Raw genomic sequence first — 22,869 nt, forward strand, 5'->3', positions numbered from 1 at the left:
ACTAAAACATACCATCTACCGTGATCATGATCAAAGTATCAAACTTTAGAAACATGACATGTGTTTTAACAGAACATTAGATATTAGATTATTATTAGACACCACTAAGTTACTTGTGCAAAATCCAAAAATAATCTTAAATCTCCATTCCAAATCAAAAGCTTAATCAATCTATAGCTAAAAAAATCTACTACACACCCTAATCTATCCATATGTTACACCAGAGCATACATAACCCAACTCTATAGGTTCACACAATTTGTATAGAGATGGACTTACCAAAATATAATAATCAATGGTGTGACTTATACTTTTATTACGCGTATAAGAACATAATATGTTCCCCTTTGATGTATATCTTTGTTTGGAAAGATAATGAAGAGGATATATAATGAGTCACCATTTTAACCGCTGATAATGAGTGAGAGAGTAAGACAGTTAAAAGAAAGTTCTAAAGACATGTTCATCATCATTCTTGTAAACTAAAGAGAGGTATACAAATTATAGGGAGTAACAAATAAAATACAGAGACGGAAAGGAGAAAGAAGCCTTCTCAGTTGATTAGGTGGTGCCTTCGTTCAATGTCAGGTCCCATCCTTTGAATTAGAAGAACTACAACTCTTCATGAAGTAACAATTGGATATTGTAAATGCCACAAATATGAAATAAAATTCTTAAATATAATGTAAACAAAATCTCTATATGCTCTATACATATAAACAAAACCTACAAAGAAAATGATAGATCTTACTTTAAGAATAGATTATCTAAAACAAAAAATAACAAAATGAAAAATTTAAAAACATGATGTGATTATGAAGAGGAAACAGATCAAAATCTAGTACTAAAAGACCAAAACAACCAACCAAAACATTCTACTTGCAACTCAATTAATCTACAGTTAAAACATCTTCCTTATATAACTTGCATTTGCTCTCCCTCTTCCCTCCTATGAATCTAAAACCCAACATACCAAAATGACAAATCCATAATACAATTGCCTAAACTTGCTAGTCCAATAAGAAGTTGTGGACATACAAATGCTTTTGTCATGACAATACATCACAGTATCACAACTTGCATCAGATGACTGAAAAGCACCAGGGTTTTCGACTCAGAGAACCTCCCGTGTTTCTTTAAATGGTGGAAAAGCTAGCCACCATCACAAAGAAGAAGAAGATAAGGCAAAGCCCCTTGTTTCAGCCACAAGCAAGAAGCAAAAAGAGAAGGAAATAAAGAAAAAACAATTTAGAATTTTTGACGGGCCTAAATTGTAATCCTCACATAGAATTGAAAATCCAAAACCTCAAGGTAGAATCAAGACTTTGTATTCACTGATACAGAAAGACTTTTGAAGAAGAACCCAGATGAAGCTATGAAACAAAAACAATTTAGAACAGGGGTTCGGAGAAACCAATTTGAATTTTTCATCTCCACTACATGCATTCCCAATAGAGCTTCGTTGATTCATAGAGATAGAGAGAGAGAGAGAGAATGAAATAAATAACCTAACCTTTTAATTGGATAAATTTCACTCAATTAGTTAGATGATTACCATTGAACCATTTTCTGAAATATGATGCCTATTGCAAATCAGACAACTACAGAACACCCAGTCTAACCAAGTTTGATATCTTCACTAAATAGGAAATCCTTGTTGTTTGTGAATAACATGTCAGACCCAATTTCAGCATGTTCTCTCTTTCATGTCATTAAGCTGCTCACAAAGGTCATCCAGCTAATGCTGCATGCTGGATAGAACTTCATTTCTGAAAAACCAGATGAAACATCAAAGTGGGATGTCAGAGCTTCTTTGTTTCTAGAATAAAATTCAGAAAAGCAAACTGGAACATCTCCGCCACCAAACCCAAACACCACTAAACCTACAGCAACAAACCAAAAAGGAATGAGAAAGCAAATATGAAAAAATTAAAAAAAAAAAAAACTAAAACAAAATAGTGCTTCAGTTGAAACATGGGTCGCAATCATCTTGAAAACCTACATATCATGACTAATAAATTGAGGAAGATAAGGCAAAGAGAGACCATGAGAAGGCCGACAAAAACAGAGGTGGGAAAATAGATAAGAAAGTTTTCTAAAAGTAAGAGAAAGATTATGATAGATTGAGAAGAAAACGATGACATGGGTCAGAAAAGCGAGAAACGGAAGAGCTGAGTAGACATTTGATTCAGGAGGACAATAGAGTGAGATAGGGAGGGGATAGAATTTTCTAGACAGTTTAGCACAGAGAAGGATAGACACGTACCGTATCATGCAATAAAATATGTATGAAGCACAGGCACGTATTGCACATGCGATCAAATATCCAATTTCCCTCATTCATATCCGAGTTCACCTGATAATTCAACATCACACATTCGAGTGCGAGTACGTGGGAATCTACAGTAAGATTCCGTTTTCTTAAATGAAAGGGTGCCACGAATCACCCAATCGTATTAATATATATATATATATACATTTCGCTCAAATTAGCGAAACAGTTTTATTAAGTCAGTCCACTTCAAACTTCGGAAGTTTGGGTAACTGTGCTAGGACATTTGATACCTTAATCTTATTTCTTTTAGTGATTCAAATTCATGAGGATTTTTAAATGCTTATGTAAATGGGATGAAGGTAAGTTTGATTATCGACAGAGTTTCAGTATGAATTAAAAAGTCAATAAAAAACATGTCCCCAATCATCCAATTATTTATTTCTTCCAATAAACAATGTTTTCCTAGAAAGGAATACAAAACTAGAAACGACACAAGTCATTTAGTGCTTATCCAGTATCCCAGCCTCTTGGTAGCTTCTAACAGAATCAGAAAGGGTCTCCTCCAGTGGTCTGTATTTCCACCCCAATTTCTGTAATTTCTCAGAACTATAGGTTTCTTCTGCCATGATCTCCTCAAAACTGCAAAATGAACAATACGATTAGAAGAAGAAGAAGAGATTTCTGAAATTTGAGAGGCCAATCATGTAAACAAAAGAGGGTTTTGTTGAATGTCTGATTTTGTTTTTCAAAACAAAAAATAACTGCAACACGAACAAAACTAAGAAGATTTTGCTGATGTGAAAATTTTTGTTTTGAAAAACAAAATCATACATATTTGCTAAGGATGCTGGTTCAGTTTTCAAACCAACAGCATGAAGATCTTAAGTGGAACAAAAGAAAAATCTAGTAGAGTAAAATACCAATCAGCTGACAATCTGCCATATTCTAATAACAAAAGTGGCAGACACTGCTGATTAGGGGATGTTTGGAACCGTGGCCGTTTTTCTGAAAAATGGTGTCACGCCAGGCGTTTCAACAAACACCCATATACATGATTGGAAAAATGGTTGAACCATGGGCATGCCTCGTAAATTAGGACCCACCGATGTATGAAACATTAAATTTGACATTTCATGCACCGGTGAACCATTGTCCCCAACGGTTCACTGATTGGTGATTACATGTATCCTATGTCGTGCTTACCTGTCAGCACATACATGAAAAACGGTGATGAAAATCACCTTACCAAATCAAAACGTGACAGAAACGCTCTCAAACAAAATCAAAATATTTTTTTATGAAAAATAGGTCTTGAAAGCATGGACGTTTTTTCTTGAAAATTGATCCCAAAAAACACCCGCGCTTCCAAACACTATCTAGATTGAAATACTTACTTGTTTGGATAGTTGTAGTTGGGATACATGATCCTTAACTTCTCGATCAGGTCCTTTGCTCTGATCGTATATGCTAGACATATGTATCTTCCTTCTGCTTCAGGCTTTTCATATGCCAGTAGAAGTGCTTCAGCTACATCACGGACATCTACGATTATAAGGATTTTGTTCTCCAATGATTCAAATCCCTCTGTTTGGTTTTGGTCGCAATAGAAGAAATTGTACTTAGAAATGGAAAAAAAGAAAAGAAAAATTGAAGTCCATAAATTCTATGGAAGTTCATTTTCCCGTTCTTTTTATTTCAAATAATTACAAGATACTAAAAAGTTTCAGTTGTACTTGGAAAGAAAAAAAGCGTTTGAAAGATAATCATCATTTTTTTCTTTTTTTCTGATGGTCAACAATAATGTATATCATTCAACAAAAATTCAGAAACCATACCATCCAAGGATGGACAGCACAGACAATACAAACCCAGCTTTCAAACAATATAGTTGTGGTAAGGTTAGGATGATGATGACGACACAGGTTACAATTTATTCCCAGGTCCCAGCATTTCCCATAAACAGTCTTGCCTCATCGCCCTAGCTTTTGCTAGATTATCAGCCACCACATTCGCAAACCTAGGAATCCACCTGAATGAGTAGTTCAGGTGTCAGGAGCCTGCCGGTAAGAGAGAGAGAGAGAGGTTTGTTCTAAAAAATTCCATTGATGCCTCCTCCCTTCTTGATTGTATTTATTCTGTTTACATATTGATTGTTACATCAGACTGCACACTTGCTTTTCTTATGCTACAACAAATTGTTCAACTTGCTTTTTGTGAAGAAACTAGCTGATGTACCATATTGCTGTAGTTTCTATTGTATTTTATCTCTTATTTTATTATTTGTTCTTTAGCTCTGGCCTCTCTGTAAATTCTCTAATTTCATTTTCTATATAAAGGACCCTTGGGATAGGGTTGAAGTCCATTTTCTTCACCCCAGAATTTTGTTTTCTTCTCTGGGTTCGTTGGCATGGTATCAAAGCAAGCTGCTCTGTAATTTCAGTTCTTTCTTTTCTTTTCTTTCTCTTTGGCCATATAGAGGGTATTGTCTTCTGGATGTTTCGACTGGTGTTAGGGCTGTGCTCTTCAACCCTAATCCTAGTTCTCTGTGGAGGTTTCGGTCTGGTGTTGGGGCTGTCCTCGTATCTGTTTTCTCTTACTCAGAAAATCCATAGGATCTGAAAAGTCTTGAGGGAGTTCTGACCACCTCTCCTGGGTGGCAGCAGCCTTTCTTTCTCCCACTGTGAACTGGTTCCTCCAGCGTGGCAGCAACTTGGCCTCTTAAGGTTCAGTTTTGAACAGTAGTAGACTAAGAAATCTCAACAGTTTGGCTTCTTTCTTCTTCAACAGCAGCTGTTCTTGAACCTTTTTTTGTTTCTTATGCTTCAGACTGAGGAACTTCAATAGACATAAGGTCTCCTCTTAAAGCTACTTTGGAAAACTTCTCATTTCAGGTTGTTGTATCTCACTATTTTCTTAATCGACTATTATCCTAGGGTATTTTCTTCTCTCGGTTATCAGTCCTTGGAACCCTAGTTCGTGCTGCCCTAGTTTTGTGTTGTTCTGAGCCGTTTATTAGAGGATTTTGATTCTTCTGTAAAGTTTTATTGCTGAAGTTTCTCAGGGTTGGCTGAAGTAATTCACTGCCTAGTTCATTGCTGATTTAAGTGCACCGATTAACATTGCACACATCAGTTTTGCTATCATTTCCCCTTATTTGATTTTGCTTATGATGGCTGAAAAGATTGACTTTCTCCCTATAAAATTTGATAGAACTAACTACAATATGTGGAATTAAATACATAGAGTCAGCCTTAGAGATTACCTTACATAAGACCTTATCTATCAAAGTGAATAGAAAGGGAGAGAGTGGATCACCTTGTTTATAACCTCGGAGGCCCTCAATGAAATCAACTGCCAATCCGTTAACTATAATAGAGAAGTGGCTTGCTTGCAAGCAATTAAATGGATGGGAAATCCATCATATGGATGGCCGAACCCTGCAGGAAGATTGGGCGAAATTTCAAAAATTTCTCCCATTTGGGAATCACATTCCCTATTTTAGAAAAACACATTTTCAATGATCAATCTTAAACCAAATCGGACCAGATCTGAAACCAAAAGGGAGGAAAGGGATATACTTGATACGGAGTAGCAGTAACTCCCATGAAAGTGTTCACGCCCAAGGAGAAAACCAAAACCCGCTTCCCTTGAAGATGACAGTGTGTGGTGAAGCAGGATTAGCAAGATAGCTCTTCAACAAGAACAGAATTCTTTAGCAAGAATGGAGTAGAGGGCTGGTGAGCACAACTTCAGATTGCTTATACCAAGAAGCAATATCAAGAACAATTCTTGATCACTCCCATAAGTGGAGATCGAACTGGGTAGGGGCGGCAAGAACAGGGAAGCACTCTGCAGTTTGCTGTGTCTTGTATGGTATCTTTTGCATGTTCACCCTGCTCTCTTATTTACAGCCTTAAAGAGACAACCTCCTAATCTAATTAGGAGTTTTCTGATCCAAATCTTTATTTGGATCTGGACTCTTTAAGTGATAAGGATAATTCCTTATCTTATCTATAGTTTAAGATCAGCTTAATCCTAATCAATTAGGAAATTCCTGATTCAAATCTTTATTTGGATCTAGACTCTTTAAGTAGATAAGACTTATCCTCTTATCCTTATCTGTTGATCCAAACCCAGATTTGCCCATTTTTAATTAATCTAATTAACTCAGTTCGAATTGGGCTTTAGGCCCATTAAATTTATGTGCTCACTTAACCTCCTAACCTATTACCCAGTTGGCTCTCTTTGCAAGGCATGGGACTCAAACATTGATCTACACATCAGCCACATAGGTTCAGCCCAACCTTTGTTACAAGGCCTGACCAAATTCACTGTAGGAGACAATGAACCCCTGAGTCCATCACCATGGGCTCTTAATGGGCTCAACATTTACACTAAATGGTCATTGGGTCCAACCACCTTATGAAAACCCAAGGACTGTGGGCAGATGCAAGATTAGCCTATCAGGTATTACCCTCAATGGTCTTACACTTAACCTCTCAACCAATAATGATCAAACACTGCCCGACAAGAGAGAACCTCTCCCTTGACTGTAAGGAACAGTACTGCACTCTCTAATCACATGGATCTCGGGAATTAAAACATTTTGCAAACATTTTGAAACCATAATATAATATATATATATATATATATATATATATGTGTGTGTGTGTGTGTGTGTGTGTGTGTGTGTGTGTATCTTTATATAAATATATTTTGCAAAAATAAATTTCAACTGTTGAAATCAACTACCGACAGTTTTAGGTTTCCATCAAAGAGAGTGCACCCCCGATCATTCACTTTATCCAACAAAGGGGTTGATCATGTCACTATTATCACCCACTCAAATGAATTATCGAACTGTCACAACATACCCAGGTTTTGACCTCCCTTTAAGGATCTCACTGATTGACATATCAAATACCAATCTGACACCTGGTGCAGTACCATAATTGGGTCTAGGGGTCAAGTGTAACATTTCAGTTTTACCCATCTATCTCCAAGGTCTAGGGCAATACTAGAATTTTGATCCGGTTCAGGGCTTCAAGAAAACCCACACTACACTCAGGTCTCACCCTAGCAACTGAAATAAGCCACCACAACCAACTTGGTGGTACATTAGTGTTAGCCTTGGCAGGATTAATCTCCCTAGATCCATCCAACGGTTGTGAAGATTATAAACTAACACGAGTCTCATAAGTGTCCAGTTTAAGAATATTACATAGAAACACACCACAATGACATGAATCAATTATGTACTTTATTCATTTACAATAAATGCCAAAAGATACATCAATCTGATTGGAGTTAAGGGCATAATTGTCTAACAACAACCTTTGATCCATTTACACCATAGAACCCCAAAGCCACACCTCCTCATAATATTGATAAAAAAAGCCCAATCCACTAAATCGTAAGCTTCCTCCAAATCCAACTTTATTGTTATTTCCTTCTTCAACCTTTTTTGAGCCTCCACATACTCATTTGCAATTAAAATCTAATTAACTATCGACAACAGTATGTATATTATCAATACAAGCATCCCTTAGAGAGGCACTAGGTGTAACCTCTCCAACATAATCAACACGTTTACAACCTAAATTAGGTCTCAAACAAATGGTCCCTATTCATCCCTTGCTTAGAAAGGGTATCAACAAAGGCATTGGCAGTCCTCGATCACCTCTTGTATTCTCAATTCATGTTTATTGTCGACCATTTAAGTTTCATCTCATTTCAGTAGCCCTAACTTACAAACTCCAATTCCTTCAACCACCTCACCATCACTTTATTACCACCTTTATTTATCACATTTTCCAAATCTTTCTCATTCTGAGAAATAATTTTTTAATTCCCACATTTTCTTCTTTGGCAGAGTCGGTTTTATATGCAATTTTGTTTTATTTCCGATTTGCAATTATTCTAAGTACTCCTAAATAGGTTTACTATTTCAATAAAATTATATTTATTGTTCTTAGCATTAATGGTAAACTTTGGCAGTGCATAGTCTCTCTCCTTCTCTTCTTCTCCCCTCAGATTACAAAGACAAATTAAAATCACAAAGAAACATGTTCACAACTTGCTACACCGGTTGTACTAAAAATTATTGAATGTATGTTCATCAACCAATTTGGAGTCATTGAGAATCATCATCTTTGCCGTTCTTAAACACATTTCTTTGTATGATTCCATGATGTTAGGACAACATTAGTGTATGCATTCCTTGTATAGAAAATTTATGCTCACATTTCTTTTAAGCTCAACTCCCTAGAGTGAAACGTTGTAAGTCATGTAAACATATATGCCTCCACAAAGACAAACTACATGGATATATGCATAAAACAAATGAAAAGAAAGATAGTGAAAGTACAAGAAGAGACCTTTCAAAAGATTGATGAGAACCAAGCTGCTGAAATTAATTGTTGGCTGCAATATTGGTCCAAGAACAAGACCTGGACAGACTGTCACAATGTTGAGACCATTCTGTTTTGCATACTATAAAGCCTGACTTTCTGCTAAAGTTTTGGAAAGGCAATAAAAGTTCTGGCATGAACATGAAACAATGCAAGCTTAGATTTCATAAAAACCTTCCAAATGGTCTACACTCAAATTATATTACTGAAAGAACAAACATACAGTCTGCATTTCTACTCTAGTATTAATGAAGCAGAATAAATACTCAGTGAGCCTTTAGTGCTACCATTAAATGTAAAAAGGAAAATCTAAAGATAAAACCATGATCATGAGAATGTCGTCAAATGATGTCATACATAAAAATGGTCCCATCCGCATTACATGTCAACTTAAAAAACTTGGTCCCAATCACAACTCAACCGAGAACATGAAAAGCCCAAGAGAAAGACAAGACTATTCAAATTCTATATACTCAGCCACCTTAATGGCTTAATCAACTAATCAGTATGGTTGGATTGAGACTTAATTGGGTTTAACATACCAAAACCCTCAAGCCATTTCTTGTCCCTATTATTTAAATTATGCGAAAACATGGATGAGGAAATGGATGCAGAAAGTTGGGGGTGTTGCAAGCAAGCTCCTGCTATCAAGCTATTGTGTGTGCTAGCACATCCATGGATGATACAAAACTATTATTGTGCTATCATGAAATCACATGGAGGCCCTGAAACATGGAGAATTCTAGCCTAGGCTTCTGATCTGAGCAACAAACAACTATATGAAAGTTGATAAGATCAAACCATTGCATCAAATGGGAAAAGTAAAGTGTGCATCACAACACACATCTTTTTATCCATCCATTCCTTGCTCAGATGTGTTAATGAAGATGGACTAATTAAACATGTGCAAGTGATTTCGAAACATTATTAGTGTCACACTATCACCTCTTAAGATTTTAAGCATGAAATAATTAAATGAAAAATCAACAAATGTAAACTTGATTTTGCCACAAGAGAAACCATCAAACATGCTTTGGGTAATACATTCTAGGCAAAAGAGAAAGGATGACTAATTTTGTTTCTCTCATTCAATTATAGCATATTTTATTCATGTTAAGAATATGCGGTATAGATGCAGATTTGAGCCTCCCCTATTCAGTACTTAGGCCTAGGGATCAACTGCTAGATGGCTTGAGTACAATTTGTCTATCACAATAAGGTTAGCACATGGCAGAATGGTAATAATTTTTATATGCCTCACGTTGTTCTTGTTAGAAAGTGTATTCCCTTAGCTTCAATCAAATTGATGTAAAAATACATTTATTGTAAATAAATAAAGGCACATTACTATTTATGTTGATATTGGTATGTTTCTGTGAAATTACGCCTTAAACTAGACACTTATGAGGCTTGTGTTATTTTAAAATATTCTCAGCTGTTAGATAGACTTGAGGAGTTTATCCTGTTAAGGCTGACATTGATGTGCTGCCAAAAGAAGTTGGGGCATCTTGTCTCAACTGTTAGGGTTAAACCCATAGCACATGCAGTATGTGTTTGGTTGAAGCACTGAACTCAGACCATTTTCCCTTTATGCCCTAGACCTTGGAGATTGATGGGCAAAACTAGTAAGTCACATATAACCCCTAGGCTTGATTATGGTACTGTACTAGGTATTGGACTGGGTTGTCTTTGATATGCCAATCAATGATCCATTGAGGATCATAACCTTGGTATGTTGGGGCAATATGAGAATTCATTTAAGTGGGTGATCATAGTGATTGGATCGACCCCTTTGATGGACAAAGTGAATGATAGGACTTCCACTCTCTCTGATAGAAACCTAAACTGGCAGTAGTGGATTTAAACTGTATTTGAGATTTGATTTTGCAATATATATATATGTTTTATGGAAAAATTTTTTCAAAAGGTTTTAATTCTCGGGATCCATTCGAGAAGAGAGTCTAGATCCAAGTCAGATTTGGATAATCTCCTAATTTGATTAGGAGAAATGCTCCATAAAGAGATAAAAGAAGAAGAGGGTGAACTAGACAAGAACACCTCTCTATTCTTCTCTCTGTTCTTCTTTTGTCTCACAAGAAACCTTAGATCGACCACAACTATTTTGGGACTGATAGATATCAATGTTCTTCTGATTTTTACAAGAAAAATGAAAAGGAATTTCATGCTTACCTCTCTAATTCGACCCAAGTAGTTGGGTTGCAGTTTTGCTGAAAATTGCGTTGTTGGACCAGCTTTAGAATACGATGCACCATCTTTAGTGGAGGCTGGTTTTAGGACTAATTTGGGTGTGAATTTTCATCTTGGGATCTACGTTTGTGGCATCTGTATGAAGTATATATCTCCCTCTTTGTTTGGTTTCAAATCTAGTCCGGTTTAGTGCAAAATTGATAATGAAAAATGCAATTTTTTGAAACATAGGGAATTCGATTTCCGGAAGGATTATGAAACTTTGAAAATTCGCCCAGCCATCTAGCATGAAAAATGCAATTTGAGCAGTTAGTAGAAAATTCTAAGAAATCAATTCTCAAAATGGGTGAATGATTTGAAATTTTGGTGAATATATTCTAATGTATTATAGAATTGTTCTATTATGGATTCTTGAAATCTTGGGATAAAAGTGTGATGGAGACCGAAATTTTGTTGGCATCAAGTTTTGTGTACATTATTTCGATTAGGTGGTCTATAATTAATTTTTTTTCTTTTCTAGAAAGAATGTATTAGGTTTTTCATTGTAAACAATAGAAATTAGGGTTTTCTGTTTTTTTTTAGATCGAAGAAATCACTAGAGTGCATAGAGAAGACAAAGCTTGTAGATGGAGGTCGATCTACAGATTGCAGTTTCGTAGGGATGCAGTTTTTGTCCATATTGGATTCAAACCATCAAACTATTAGCCCTAGCCATTTATTCTATTTGTTTGTTGTTTTTTTGTTGTTTTGATTGTGAATCATAACTAAGAATTTCATATCATTACCTATGTAAATTGATGCATGTTTTGGACACCAAACCTTATGCTGATTTGACATTGTTTTGGTCTAATTTTGTTGGGCCAAACCTATGGTTCTTTGGGGTATGATCACAGCCACTTGGGTCACGGTTTAAGTGACCCAAAATAGGTTTAGGCCAGGTGTTTGATGGCCCATTGCATGGACCAGTTTGACCCATACTTGAAAAACCCTTTTACATTAGATTAAACCAAGACTAGCCCATTTCAACATGGACTTCTATATGGGTCGAATTGCTTTTGACAGTTTAGCCCATATTCCAAGATAAAATTATTAGATAATTTGATCCATCAATGGGCTGATCATGTGTTAATCTAAATGGATATGGATTTTACAAGTTTTAAATTGATTTGGATCAATTGTGTTTGTATTTATGATGTGTTTAATGGATGTGATTCGTTCATGAGCCGTAAGTGCTTGGCCCATGTATTGACTTATAAGACTCTCTAGAGCATCATGAATGAATGCACATCATTGCCATAATGCCCATATTACATGATCTTCTTTTTCAATGGGCCCCCTAAATAGCTTCCTCCCCAAGAGGAACCTCGTGGGAACCCTATCTCATTAAGGGAACATTTGAATTTGACTTCATGAAAGTCAGTGGAAGCCACTATGGTATTACATAAATTTGACCTACGAAGTAATATACATGTTCCCTCCTGATTAATATAATTACAATTTGATAGGGAATATCATAAGATGATTTCTCTAAAAGCCTTCCATCATTAGCATAAAAATGGGTTGAATTGGTGGGTAGAGATGCACCATAAAATTGGTTTATCCATTTCACTTAGACAGTCAATGGGATCGCTTCATAAAATGATAGAGGCATCATAGACTAGTGGGATGGGTCTATTCTAAAACGGAAGACTCTTCCATGGTACCTTGGGTCTCATGATATGACAGGTTTGCACTTACTAGACAGAAATATTTAATCTAAAATGGTAATGAACCTTGTCTAATGGAGGCTAAAGGGAAAGCTCATTTGATGAGCGGATATGTGATCTTTCACAGAAAGTGGTGGGGTTATGCACCTAAAACTGTTAACCCTATGCACCTATGTGATTTTCCACGTTTCTAGGGACATGTACTGTGTCCTCGTCATTGAGATAGGAGGGAAATCTCAGAGATGAACAAATAGAGATGGAACATAGATAAAAGTCCATTCTATGAAAGATAACATAAAATAATATTATGGTCATTGAGTACTTATTAATACCTTTTATCAGAAATGGCACACAAACAATTCACTAAATTGTTAGACGACAACAAACTGAAAGGACCCAACTACGTAGATTGGCATCGTAAGCTAAATCTAGTGCTCACATTTGAGAAATTGGACAAGGTTACCAAAAACCCAACATTGGAACATCCAAGTGACTGAGCTTCTAAAGCAAGGAGGGAATATTAGGAATGAGAAGAGAAAAATTCTATTGCACAGTGTTATGTCATAGCCTCTTTGGACAATTCTATGTAGAGATAATTTAGCAAAATTGATATCTACAAAGATATCCTGGATAGTTTGAAGACCATGTATGAAGAACAGAATTGTTCTGCAAGACAAAAGGTCCTCAAACTGTTGATGACCATGAGGTTGAGTAAAAGCCAATTAGTTCATGACCATGTCATGCGGATGATAGGTTATATAAATGAGTTGGAGGCTCTTGGCTTTCCACTTGACGATGACACCAAGACTGATGTTGTCTTGAACTCTCTATCATCATCCTTCAATCAATTTGTCATGAAATATAACACGAACAAGTTAAAAGTTAGTTTGTAGGAACTCAACAATACGCTGCAAAGAGCCAAAAAACTGATCAAGAAGGACAATCCAATAGCTATATTTGTTGAATGTGGCAAATCTAGCAAGAAGAAAAAGAAGGGTAAGAAGAGGCCTTAGAAAAAGGGAGGCAAATAGAAGAAGAAGAAGAGAGACAAGTCATCAGATGAATGTCACTTCTACAAGCAGACTGGGCACTAGAAGATGAATTGTCCTTAGTATCTAAAATCCCACAAGAACAAAGGAGGTTGTTCCAAATCTCTTGTCATAGAGACCAATATACTGATCACTTCTACATTATGGTGTATTGACTCTAGGGCTTCTACTAATGCATGTAATACATTGTAGGGGTTCAGGGAAAGCAGAATGTTAAATGATGATGAGGTTGTGCTTTACTTGGGGACAATTGCAACTGTTGCGACTACTGCTACAGGAACAGTAGATTTGATTTTTAGAGTTGTTACAGTGAAAGATTGTTTTTATGTACCATTACTTAGAAAAAAATTTGATTTTAGTTTCTAAACTATGTAAGGATAGTTATTCTATTTTATTTAGTAATAAGATTACAATTAAATTGAATAATAAATTACTTACTCATGGAGAACATGAGAACGGTCTTTATGTCCTCCATCATTCTCTAGAAACAAATATAACTGAAACTGTGTTGGAGCATATCACCAAGAAAAGAACACGTGATGCAGTTAATCCCACATGTCTGTGCCATTACTAACTTGGCTATATAAATATAGAATATATTATAAGATTGGTGAACTATGGTCTTCTAGATTTTCTCACCGTGGAAGACTTACCAACTTGTGAGCCTTGCCTCTAAGGAAAGATGACATAAAGGTCATTTACTGGTAAGCCTGAAAGATCTACAAGCACACTTGATCTTATACTTACAAATGTATGTGGTCCCATGAATGTTAGGACATGAAATCAACACTGTTATTTCATAACTTTCACCAATTCTTATTCTTGGTATAATTACGTATACCTAATGAAACATGAGTTTGAATCCTTTGAAAAGTTTAAGGAGTTTAGACAAGAAGTTGAGAAAAAGTTGGAGAGACAGATCAAAACCCATCAAATAGATCGAGGAGGTGAATATCTCTCCAACAAAGTTATGGACCATTTAAAGGACAATGGGATTATATCACAATTGTCTCCTACTATATCTCAATTAAACGGTGTCAGAGAGAAAAATCAGACTCTATTAGATATGGTTCGATCACTCCTCGTCTATTCAGAGTTACCCATATCCTTTTTGGGACATGCATTAGAGATTGCAATTTACGTGTTGAATTAGGTTTCAACCAATTTGGTTCCTAAGACTCCTTATGAGCTATGGACTAGCAAGAAATCAAGTGTAAGACACTTGAAAATATGGGGTTGTCCAGCACACGTCAAAAGGACAAGTGCGGATAAATTAGAATCTAAAACTACATGTTGCCTATTTGTAGGCTACCCCAAAAAAACAATGTAGGGCATCTTTTCTATGACTCACGAGAACAAAAATTGTTTGTTAGTGGAAATGCTTACTTTTTAGAGGAGGACTACATCTTGAACAATCATCATCAGGAAATTGTTCTTAGTAAAGAAAGCTCAGGAGTAGTAGGAGATGACCCACAAATTCCAGATAATAATACCTATTTTAGAAAATATACTCAGGTTTCTAGACCTCTAGTTCGTTACGACTATCATCAAGAAAGTTACTTGATGAAAGCAATAAACAATGAGGAAGATCCCGTAACTTATACGGAAGCTATTTTGGACATAGACTCATTGAATTGTGTAGATGTCATGAAAGTCGAGATGGACTCGAGGAAAACCAACGAAATTCGGAGTTTCGTAGACTCACTCCCTCGGAGTGAAAGAAATCAATTGCAAATGGATATACAATATAAAGAAGGGCCCTGATGGAAATGTTGAGATCTATAAAACTCAACCTGTAAAGAAATGGTACACTTAGAAAGAAGGAATTGACTATGAGGAGGCCTTTTTACTAGTGGTCATGCTCAAATCCATAAGGATTCTATGATTATAAAATATGGCATATGGATGTCAAAACCGCATTCCTGAATGAAGATCTTACTGAAGATATCTATATGCAGCAGCCGCAAGACTTTGTTTCCACGGGTCAGGAACACATGGTGTGTAAACTGAACATATCTATTTATTAGGTGAAGCAAACTTCTAGAAGTTAGAACACTCAAACAATTTGATTTTTAGTAGAATCCGATGAACCCTGTGTTTACAAAAAGATAGTGGGAGATAATGTTACATTCATGGTTGTATATGTAAACGACATTCTGCTCATTGGGAATGATGTAGGAATGTTGACTACGGTGAATGTATGACTTTCACGACAATTCTCCATGTAAAGGTGTAAATTGGGCAATTCTGCCCATGGCCCGGCACAAATTTGGACTGGCCCAACCCAGAATGGCATGATAGTCTGCGAGCTATGTCAGGCCCAACATAATGGTCATTGCCATGTTGGGCTAGGGTTCATAGTCCACGGGTTGACACGGCTTGAAGGGGGCCCGTAGTGGGCTGCGCTTAGCCCATCCGAAAACTAGCCATTGGGCCCCCCAATGGCTAGTTTCAACTTTTTTTGGGGGGGGGGTTTACATAAATACCCCCTAATAGCTATAAATAGTTATATAGGGGGGGTATTTATGTATTTTGCTTATAGAGAGGAGAAAAAATAACACAAATTCCCCCCCAACAACTATATTACAACTTTTTTAGGGGAGCGTTTTAGTTAAAATAAATACTTTTATAATGACCAAAATACCCTCCCAAAAACTAAAAAGCAAATAATTTTTAGGGTATTTTGGGTAATTGAGTTATTTTCAATTCTTATAAATAGGCTTATCCTCCACCATTCTCATCACACCAATTCAACAATTGTCTTATTCTCTTCTCTCTCTCTCACTCTCTCTCTCTTCTCTCTCTCTCTCTCTCTCTCTCTCTCTCTCTCTCTATCTCATACATTCTCTATAATTTGAGTAAACTCTAATTGGCTGATTTTTTTATTCTTCAATTCTCAAGTCTTAACCAGCTCAAGTATATCAAGTTAGCAATTTGGGAGGCTTGGACGTTGAAAGGCTTTATCCGTTGAAATCAAGTTGGGATTTTGAACCAACAATCCGAGTAAGTTCAATTAAATTAATTTTTATTCTTTTAGAATTAAAAAAAAATGGTCGACTCTTCCCAAAACCAATTTCCCAACATGTTCACTGTTGACGATATTCAATCACATCATGATAGTGTTAGAATTGATGCTATTGATATTGACGGAAGTGGAACCTTTACCCCTGGTAAAAGTTGAGCAGGGGAAAAAAAAAGAAGGCCTTTAAGTTGAATAGCCCAGTTTGAAAAATATTTAAAGTAGAGCATATTGAGGGGAAGGGAAAAAGAGCAATTTGTCAAAAATGTAGAAAAGACATTAGCTATTGTAGCAAAGGTCGTACTGGCCATTTGAGCAGACATTTGCTCACACATGAGAAAAAAGAAGAAGAAGGGAAAGAAACAACACAAATACAAATTGAGAGGGGGTTTTTGTACATTTAAATATTCACAAGAAAATATGAGACAAGAATTTGCAAAACAAATTGTACATGCAAAACAACCATTTTTATTTGTTGAAGATACTAAGCTTGAAAAATGGTTGCATAATTTTGAAAAATCCACAATATAAAAAAGTTTGTAGGAATACTATTAGATAAGATGCTTTAATTTTTTTTCATATAAACAAAATTTAATTTATTTGTTATCAAATTTTAATTCTAAAGTTGTAATTACTTCTGATGTTTGGACATCTAAATTTAACATAAGTTATATTTGTGTTACTGGCCATTTTATTGATGAAAATTGGCTTTTAAATAAAAGAATTTTAAGTTTTACTAGGCTTGAATGGCCATATATTGGCTTAGCTATTGCTGCAACAATTTTATGTACTTTACATGCTTATGGAATAGAAAATAAATATTTTGATAATGCCAGCAATAATGATTCTGCAATAAATATTTTAAAATCTCAATTAAAACCAAGTTTAAATGGTAAATTATTTCATATCAAATGTGCATGCCACATCTTAAATTTATGTATTCAAGATGCCTTGAATATTATTTCGACTCATATTTGTAAAATTAGAAATTGTATTAAATATATTAAAAGATCAAGGGGAAAAAACAATAACTTAAATATTTATGTCAGAATTATGGTTTAAAATATAAAGATTATATATTTGATGTAAAACATAGATGGAATTCTATCTATGCTATGCTAAAAAGTTGTATTTCTCATAAACAAATTCTTACTGATTTTTATAATGAAAAAATGTCTAATGATATTATATTTGATGAAGACTAGGAAATAGCAATTTGTATAATATATTTTTTAAAACACTTTTATGATGCAACTAATGAATTATCAAGTATTTATTATCCAACTAGTTGTAATTTACCTTATCAATTACTGGTGATTAGCGATTGTTTTGCAAAATACAGAAATCATCCACAATTTAATTGTATTATTGAAATAATGGAAAATAAATTTAAAAAATATTGGGAGAATATTTCTCCCATTTATCGTTAAACTACAATATTTGATTATAGGAAAAGATGGTTTAGATATTTTACTTGAAACATATTGTGAAAATATGAATATTGAAATTGGAAATAAAAAAGAAGAAATTAATAATTTGTTATTTGAAATGTACAATTTATATGAATCTGAAGTATTAGGAAATGTTCCTACAACTTGTACAACATGTTCAACTTCTAATCTTGATCCAAATAGTAGAAGAGAAACTTTTTTATTTAATAAGTAGAAGACAAAAATCTGCTACTTCCACAACAAGTTCATTTACTTGACTTAATTTTTATTTATAAGCAAATTTTTGTACTTTAGGTGAGGGAACAAATAATTTTGATATTTTAGCCTGGTGTAGTGAACATTCAAAAAACTCGCCGCCATGGCACGTGATCTACTAACCCCTCCGTTGTCTATAGTTCCATCGCAGTCTTGTTTTAGTGCAGGTACCAAGGTGTTGGATGATAAGAAAAGTTGCATGAACAATGAAAGTATACAGATGTGCATCTTCTTTAAGGATTGGCTAGATGTAGAAGATAAATTATAAGACAAAGGAGGGCATGATACTACAACGGATATTTCACCTGAAGCAGATGGTGAAAGTCATGATTCATGAAGCTGACTAGTTGTATAGATTATTTTATTCAAATTTTTGTAATTTTTTTAATTTTTCTAATTTTTTTAATTTATTTTCTATTTTTTTAACAATGTAATTTTGTATTTTTAATTTGTAACTATATTGTAATATTTATATTTTATTAATTTATTTCATTTTCATATTTCATTAATCCAAGTTTCCAATGATCCAATCATATTTCATTAATTTATTCCATCATTCTTATTTGGTTAAGTATTTTTTTTTTAATTTATGTATTAGATAACTTAGATTTCTCATTTCTCATTTCTTAATTTTTCAAATAGTTCCCAAAGTTCATAAGAAAGTTAAATATTTTAGTTTTACACTTTTAGTTAAAAAAGAAATAAAAAATTTCAAAGAAAAAACAAAAAAGTCAAAAAAATCAATGTCTGCCCTTAGCTCTAATCAGATTGATGTACATATATATTTATTGTAAATGAATAAAATCACATTATTGTTTCATGTTGATATTGATATGTTTCTATAAAATTACCCCTTAAACTGGACACTTATGAGACTTGTGTTAGTTTAGAATGTTCTTACCTATTGGATAGACTTGGGAGTTTATCATGCCAATGCTAACATTGATGTGCTGCCAAAGAAGTTGGGGCAGCTTGTCTCAACTGCTAGGGTTAGACGCAAAGCACATGCACTGTATGTTTGTTTGAAGTACTGAACTCGAACCATTTTTTAATTATGCCCTAGACCTTGAAGATTGATGGGCAAAACTGGTAAATTACATATAACCCCTAGACTTGATTATGGTACTACACTAGGTGTTAGATTGGGCTCCTTTTGATATGCCAATCAATGAGATCCATTGAGGGTCATAACCTAGGTATGCTGGGGTAGTTTGAGAATTCACTTAAGTAGATGATCATAGTGATAGGATTGGCCCATTTGTTAGACAAAGTGAATGATAGGGCTTACACTCTCTTTCATGGTTCAAAGTATCGATACAATACGCCCCGTATCAGGCGCATCGTATCGTATCTTTTCAAAATGATATGGTTTGAAACACCTTTTTCTACGTGTTTCAGACCCCCAATTTTTTTAATAATAAAAAGCATGCTAAAAGCTTCCAAAAAAACAAAATTTGAAAAAAAAACTAAAAAATAATAAAGTTTCAGTCATTTCTAAGTGTCGATACGATAGGCTGAAACTTGTATTGTATCGATACTTTGAACCTTTCTCTCTCATGGAAATCTAAACTGCTAGCAGTGGATTTCAACTATGTTTGAGACTTGGTTTTGTAATATATATATATATATATATATGTGGAAAAATGTTTTAATTCCTAGGATCCATCCGGATAGAGAGTGTGATACTACACCTTACAGTCAAGGGAGAGGCCCTTCCCTATCGGCCAGTATTTGATCATTACAGGCCGAAATGTTAAGTTTAAGAGACCATTACAGGGCTGATTACATGATGGGCTTTATCTTACTTAAGTCCATTATCCTTGGGTCTTTATAGAATTGTTGGATTCAATGATCATTTAATTGTAAATGTTGGACCCATTTGAGCTCATAGTGATGTGCCGAGGGGTTTGCTGCATTTGGTAGTGAATTTGATTAGGCCTTTTTACAGAGGCTGGGCCGAAGTCATGTGGGTTTATGTGAGGTCATTGTGGGGTCCCACACCATACAAATCAAACCTAAATTGGCCAAGCAACACTCTTGGATCGTTACCCATATAGCTATTGGGACTAAAGCCCATAATTAATATGATTAATTAAGTTGTCACATGACAGGTTAAGTTGTCATGTGACATGGGGCGAATCTAGGCTTGGAAATGGGTATGGAGCATCCATCATCTTAAGAGAATAAGGCTTATCTTTTAATAGATTCCAAATTCAAATTAGATTTCGATAATCTCTTAATTTGATTAGGAAAAATGTTCCATAAAGAGATAAAAGAAGAAGAGGGCGAACCAGATAATAACACCTCTCTATTATGCTCTCTCTTTTTCTTTTGTCACCCAAGAAACCCTAGTTCGATTGGAACTAATAGAGATCAGTGTTCTTCTAATTTTTGGAAGAAAAATGCGAAAGAATTTCGTGCTCACCTCCCTAGTTCGATCCAAGCAGTTGGATTGCAGCTTTACTGAAAACTACATTACTGAACTGGCTTCAAGAATATGATGCACCATCTTTAGTGGAAGCTGGTTTTAGGACTGACCTGGGCATGAAATTTCACCTTGGGATCTGCGTTTGTGACATCCATATCAGGTATACATCTCCCTCTTTGTTTGGTTTCAAATCTGGTTCGGTTCAATTCAAGGTCGCTTCTGAAAAATGCAATTTTTTGAAACATAGGGAATTCAATTACCAAAAGGATTATGAAATTTTTTGATATTTTGCCCAGCAATGTAGTATGGTTTAACCATCCATATGATGGATCCTAACACTTCCTTCAGTTCTCAGGTCTCTGTTAAGCCATTAGGAAATACCTAAGCATGACCCCAAGAAATTTCTTTCAACACAAAAATATTTATAGAAGAACTACATAACTGTCTATTGAATAATTTAAGAGGAGATAGAAAGCTAGATAAAAACCTTCTTACTATTTCAATGGGGACAAACAAAATATCAAAGCATACCAGAATTCCGCATTTATTATCATCTAATCTATTACTTCGTTCTCAATCATTTTAAAAAATGACCATCCATCATAGAAATAAATCAAAACCAAAATAATCTTACTTGGTGGTATTTTTTTGATCAGTTACCTTGATTTCCTTGCAGTATTCCTTATCAGACCAACACATTTCGTCCATAACTTGATTCTTTGGCCAATTTGGATTCTTGTAGACAGCAGATATAGATGACACAACAACAACTTTATGCACCTTTTCTTTAGAACATGCTTTGAGTACATTATGCGTACCGGTTGCTGCAGGCTCAATGAGTTCCACCTGAAAGATAGTAACTTGAGAATAGATGCAGCGAGCATAAAATAAGTTGAATACACGATATTAGAACTGCATTGGCAGGAGCATCATGCACTAGGCTACCCACTTTACACAATATTCTGCATGAGAGATGTAGGATATCCTAGTTGGATGATCTTCCACGTAAAAAATCAACCCCTAAAGAAAGAACAGAATACAATGAAATAAATTATGTTTCAGTCAAATGCCTGGACTTCCCTAGAGAAACAAGTTTCCCATATCACAGGTCTCTAAGTGTATCTTTAAAAGAAATGTTATAACATCAGGTGAAAGGATTTCCCTAGCCAGGTCCAAATTTTCTCATGTCCTATTCCCATAGAGGCAACCAAACGCCTTGCTTACATGATTGCGTACAGCACCCAAAAGCAGATGATGGCACAAGATATGTATGAAGGTTATCTTCTTCATTGGGTGGGGGAGATTTGGAAGCATAACTCTATGTACGAGGAAAGGATTCTTCACATTAGAAGTATATATACCCGCCATGATGGTGATTTGAAGAAAGGAAGTGAAAATTGAAGCCAAAAGTTTTTGTTCCGAAAAAGGTAGATATGAGGGTTGGTTCGTAGCAATACAAAGGTGTGTGTGCCAGAGGGTTGGTTCGTAGCAATTATGGAAGTTGGTGGTGATAATAGAAAACACATGGTGTGTGTGCCAGAGGATGGAGAGAGAGTAGGATGGAGAATGCTTACAGAGGCCCTACAGGAATTTCTACTGAGTGTAGATAGAAGACAAAGCTCAAATGTTCATGGTGATTCTGAAATCCATGCTAAGCAGAGCCATAAAGATAAATCGAAGGAAGAAGAACAAAGCTTTAAAATACCTCAAGCCATAGTTTGCAGTGACTCTAGAACTCAAAGATTGCTCTTAGATGTAGCGGAAGGAGAATGGGAGAATGAACGAACTGAAGAAAGAATATGAGGTAAAGGGTTCCAATGCAATGAGAAATGGATACCCATGAGATCAATTATATAGTGAACGTACAAATAAGTACAACAGAGAGATTAGCATGATACAGAGATAAGAATAACAGAGAGATAACAGGAATGGCTACACAATGAATCTAATCCTAATATCTAGATGATGCTAATCTCTTGATCTCAACCTTCAGATAACTACGTTATCCGTTACAGAGAAGAACTTGATTCTGACTGCAGCCAAAAGAGTCCAAGATTGGGAGAATGTT

At 35.2% G+C, this 22,869-nt stretch overlaps 1 long non-coding RNA gene and 1 pseudogene across 1 annotated transcript; both read right to left on the bottom strand.

Annotated features, from left to right (window-relative positions):
- Positions 1 to 445: 445 nt before the first annotated feature.
- On the bottom strand, positions 446 to 2,201 carry LOC148872347 (uncharacterized). The gene is made up of 3 exons (XR_016106783.1): positions 2,003 to 2,201; positions 1,556 to 1,883; positions 446 to 620 (listed from the first exon to the last, which is right to left on the bottom strand). It is a non-coding gene; the product is annotated as an uncharacterized LOC148872347 (long non-coding RNA).
- Positions 2,202 to 2,775: 574 nt separating this feature from the next.
- On the bottom strand, positions 2,776 to 22,169 carry LOC148872348 (cinnamoyl-CoA reductase 1-like; annotated as a pseudogene).
- Positions 22,170 to 22,869: the final 700 nt, after the last annotated feature.

This window comes from Nelumbo lutea, chromosome 2 (genome assembly GCF_056320005.1).
Source record: "Nelumbo lutea isolate HS-2025 chromosome 2, American lotus-T2T, whole genome shotgun sequence".
Classification (NCBI taxonomy): domain Eukaryota; kingdom Viridiplantae; phylum Streptophyta; class Magnoliopsida; order Proteales; family Nelumbonaceae; genus Nelumbo; species Nelumbo lutea.